The sequence below is a fragment of the Pinus tabuliformis genome, chromosome 5_2, assembly GCF_031772625.1.
Source record: "Pinus tabuliformis cultivar Carrire ecotype Pingquan chromosome 5_2, CPIR1, whole genome shotgun sequence".
Lineage (NCBI taxonomy): Eukaryota > Viridiplantae > Streptophyta > Pinopsida > Pinales > Pinaceae > Pinus > Pinus tabuliformis.
This window is the reverse complement of record NC_142306.1, coordinates 697,084,615-697,089,769: the sequence shown is the minus strand read 5'-3', so window position 1 is coordinate 697,089,769 and position 5,155 is coordinate 697,084,615. Positions and strand designations below refer to the sequence as shown.

General features: G+C 33.2%; 1 pseudogene; it reads right to left on the bottom strand.

Annotated features, from left to right (window-relative positions):
* Window positions 1–4,114: 4,114 nt before the first annotated feature.
* Window positions 4,115–4,749, bottom strand: LOC149161040 (uncharacterized; annotated as a pseudogene).
* Between the last annotated feature and the right edge of the window lie 406 nt (window positions 4,750–5,155).

The following is a 5,155-nucleotide window of genomic DNA, read 5'->3' as shown; positions in this document are numbered from 1 at the left end:
TGAACATGTTTTTAAGAGTGTCACGTGACTTAGGGAAATCCGAGTGAGCAAATTTATATAGTTAAATTGCAATTATTCTAAAGTTCGAAGATCTATTTCAATATTTCCTATCGATGATGTGAACTCTAACACAAGGAAATGCATTATAAAATCAACGATACCTAAAATTGACTCTATTAGTCTCACTCACTTAAATTGATTTTAAAAGGAAAATAGTTGATAACCTTTTCACAAAGATTTATGAAGTGATTTAGAATAAGGGCATGTTGGTGAATAATTGTTATGACAACGATGATGATTGTTGTTGGAAGCAGTAACAGAGCTCTGGAAACCATGAATTTAAATTTATAATCTTTTCAAAGCGCGTGGTGGCTAAATCGTTATGACAACAATGATGATTGTTATTGGAATGGTGGTCGAGCTTTGGAATAAGCTTAAAATCGGTGTGGCAACTTCCATCGTCCGCTTCGCCACCTGTCAGACATGCATTAAGCCACTTTAAGGCTTCTGTTTGAGCATGCCATAGATTAGAAGCCTTAAAGTGGCTTAAGGCATGTCTGACAGGTGGCGAAGCGGACGATGGAAGTTGCCACACCGATTTTAAGCTTATTCCAAAGCTCGACCACCATTCCAATAACAATCATCATTGTTGTCATAACGATTTAGCCACCACGCGCTTTGAGAAGATTATAAATTTAAATTCATGGTTTCCAGAGCTCTGTTACTGCTTCCAACAACAATCATCATCGTTGTCATAACAATTATTCACCAACATGCCCTTATTCTAAATCACTTCATAAATCTTTGTGAAAAGGTTATCAACTATTTTCCTTTTAAAATCAATTTAAGTGAGTGAGACCAATAGAGTCAATTTTAGGTATCGTTGATTTTATACTGCATTTCCTTGTGGTAGAGTTCACATCATCGATAGGAAATATTGAAATAGATCTTCGAACTTTAGAATAATTGCAACTTAACTATATAAATTTGGTCACTCGGATTTCCCAAGTCACGTGACACTCTTAAAAACATGTTCAAACGTGCATGACTCTATCAATAAACTAAATTTTAATAAAATTATGGACGTTCATTAGAAATGTCGTGATTTTCTTGGTCTTTCTTCACTTTGCAAACCAAAGAAAAGGCCATTGTTTTATATAATACTTTCATTTTTCTTGATAACGAATCTTCCGTTAAGAGAATATATGTTATTATAATTATTGTCATTTAAAATTCTTTATCAATTTGCACATTATGCTTTTTTTTTTCATGAATTTATTTTTCGAAATTTTGTAGTTGAATAAGAACATTAAACTGACTTAAAAATAAAAGACCCAGCCATTCTTTCATACCATACTTTTTAGACTAAACTTTGTATAATACTTTATTTTTGTTGGTTAAGGATTTTTGGTTGAAAAATAATATTATTAATATTATTAAATGATTGATCGATTTGTATACTAGGTTTTGTTGTTTATCAGTTTATTGAGAAAGGTATAATTATCAATTTGTTTCTTCGAAAGGGTTTATATACGGAAGACTCTCATGATAATCATAAGAAGAAAGAGTCAGAAAGAGCCATTTTTTTATACAATACTTCTTAGGCCAAACTTTTATATAATACTTCATTTTTGTTGGTTAAGGATTTTCAGTTGAAAAATAATATTATTAATATTATTAAATGATTGATCAATTTTCACACTAGGGTTTGTTGCTTATCAATTTATTGAGAAGGTATAATTATCAATTTGTTTGTTCGAAAATATACCGAAGATCCTCATGACAATCATAAGAAGAAAGAGTTAGAAAGAGCCATTTTTTTATACAATACTTTTTAGGCTAAACTTTTATATAATACTTACATTTTTGTTGGTTCAAGATCTTTGGTTGAAGAATAATGTTATTAATATTAAATGGTTGATCAATTTGGATAATAAATCTTGTTGTTTATCAATTTGTTGAGAAAGTATAATTATCAATTTGTTTGTTCTCAAATTTATTGAGAAAGTATAATTATCAATTTGTTTGTTCAAGATTGTGAAGGTTCATATAATACAGAACATCTTCCAAAAGAAGATTCAATCAAAAGAAATTTGGTAGCCGAATAAAAAAATTAAACTAACTAAAAATAAAATACCTTCCTGTCAGTGAGAAAGAGTGGTCAGAAACAAAAATTTAATTAAAATTTACAGACATGTTTTCATTAATGACACGTTTCCACTAATTTGACTTTTGCGTTTACAACCTCCCATATACTTAACTAACTTGGATGACTTGGATCATCGTAAATTTCAACAAAGTCCGTAAAACACATTGAAAACCCCTAAGTTATTCCGGCACCTCCTCTATGAACCTGTGGAAATAGACAAGACGAACTGTTCACAAGTGTGGATCAGAATAAAACTAAACTTATTCCATATTCTAAATTTTTCCTTTTTCTTAATGCCCCGCAGGGACTTGCTGCCTTGCAGCTTTGCTATAGTCTTAGTATTATTAATATTCCTTCGTCATTTTAATCTTATTCTTATTCTGATTCTTCCGTATTGAGTAATAGCTGCAAAGTGAGTGATACAAATCTTTGACAGATTGCAAGCATATGTCATGACACCTTCGGAGACAAAGAATAAGAGATCGGTTACTCACAAAAGTACTTTTCAAGTTTCTTATTAACGGAAATCATTTAGCATGTCCAGGCAAGTCTTATTTATTATGCTATTGATTTATAGTTATAAATGTAGGGAGAAATATATATTTACAGTTGGATCTAAATAAATAGATTATTTGAGATAGGTATATATGGTCTTCGACATATTGATCCAATTTGAGATAGGTATATATGGTCTTCGACATATTTATGGATCAATAGCATAGTAAATAAGGGAAGTTTATACTTTAGAAAGTTTTAATAAGGCTGGCCCAAAAAACAAAAAAAAATTCATACTTACTCTGACAACTTTAATTTGATTAATAAATTCTTAACTGGTTGTGCTTACTCTGACAACTTTAATTTGATTAATAAATTCTTAACCGGTTGTGCCTACCTGTTCAGGGTAAAAACCAAAAAGATCATATATCATTAGAGAAAATGGAAGAACTGTTAATAAGCAAACATCTCATACAGCTACAACTACAATCTTTGAACCCTTTCTTTAAAGTATCCTACCGTTTCTTTGGTGTCCGTTTTAGGATCAAAACTAAATCCAAACATCTGGCCATCCTTAAACTCCCCTCTTTCTTATTTTTCAGTTTAAAATGGTGAGCTCCATGCTTGTGATCATAGGGTATAACAGAAATGGCGGCCAACATTACAGATGATGCCATCAGATGCAAATCGTCGTGCGTCAAGTTTTGACAGTAGAATTTTTTAAGGATAAACGGCTTGGACGATGCATAACATGATACAAATGAATTTCTGATATCCAAAATATCTTTGTTGTCTTTGAATAATCCTGGAGTTCATCTGGTGCGTTTCAGAAACGAGCAAAAGAGACAGAAAATATTCTGCACACTCCAATTGAATCATCTTGCAAATTATAAAAACTGATGTACCCAAAAAGCCAAATCTGTAGAATAAACTCTCTTTTGTCAGATGAACTTCCAATCAAGTTATAATAATTTATGTGTCCAAAAAAGAACTTCCAATCAAGTTATAATAATTTATGTGTCCAAAATAGGCAAAATTTCAGGAATAAATTCTCTTTTGTCTGGTGAACTTCCAACCAAGTTTTCTGGTATGTTTTGTCAGATATGCTGCCAACGGTATCCGTCGACATAAAGGCAAATTAGCATCAGTGTAAAGGACGTGTATTTTACTAAATATTCCTTGAATTTTTCCCTGGTTTCATCCTTTTTAACCTGCCATTACTCTCTTGAATATGCCTTGGATTCGCAGCTGGCCGTATTTTTTTCAATGTATTGTTAGAATTTGCATAACTTTCCTTCTATTTTTTGGGTTGAATTTTTTGTGAGTTTGCATCTCTCTCTTTTGGGTGATACAAAGCAACAATAAAGTGAAACCCTTAACAATCCCTCAACTTCAAACAGATTATCAAGGCCGGCCACTGATACATTTAGTATGATATATTTTATTAAAAAATTAATGAAGACATATGAATTACATCTTACCATCCCCATCCCCCTGATTCATTGGAGAACATCCCTCTTCCACAGTTCTTGGAGTTCTTGGAAAAGAGAGAAACAGAGATGTATCTGTATAAGAAGTTGTTGCGGTGTCCAAGAAGTAGAGGGTGAAAATCATGATACAGCAACGAAGAAACATTGGAATGGGGCCGAATGTCCAGAGAAAAAGAGGGAAGGAGAAGTAGAAAGCCCTGAGCCCCAAAGACCAAAAATAGCTCGCTCTATTCAACGCTTGGCTCACATAACACTGCGAGTGCCCTTCCCAGGTTTGCCAGCAGGCACATTTATGAGAAAGCTGACATCGCTATAGTACCTAATGGGCTGAACATTGAACATAAATGCTATAAGAAAACAAACAAGAAAGGCGAAATACTTCACAGAAGACCCCATTCTGCTGTCATCTCCATATATTAAAGCAGCGGCCGCGCTCCCCGAAACAGAGCTGCCTACCAGTATGCCGATGAGCGAACTGAGAGTGATGGCCGTGGATGCAAGAAGAGTGGAGGCCATTATGTTGCTCCGCAGGTTTTGAACTGCCAGCACACCGTTCTTGATTCCATCCTGCAAAAAAAGACGAAAAGGAACCTGCCTTGGGTCAGATTCTGCGTTAGAAACCACCAATTACAAGACCTTGTTGACGGCATGAGAAATGATGAACAATTTATTAGTAAGATTGGGCAATCGTATGCACTCTCTGACTCTGATGCCAGAGTCAAAGACATATGTGAAATGATTACTACAAATGGCTTTTTTTCTCTGCAATTCTTGAGCTATGAAAAGGGTATGGTTTCCTTCAATATAAATTTCACTGGAAATAAGTCCCTTTTTAAAAATTACAAGCAGCGTAAATCCACTATATGTTTGGTTTATTTAGCGTTACAAAGTAGAATCGCTACAACTGTATATTAGAATCGCCACAACTGTATATTCAAGATATGTTTTTCCCATTTTTTTTTTTCTAAAAATGAAGATCTATTTGAAATTGTTCTTTATAAAAAAATAATTTTGTTTTTTT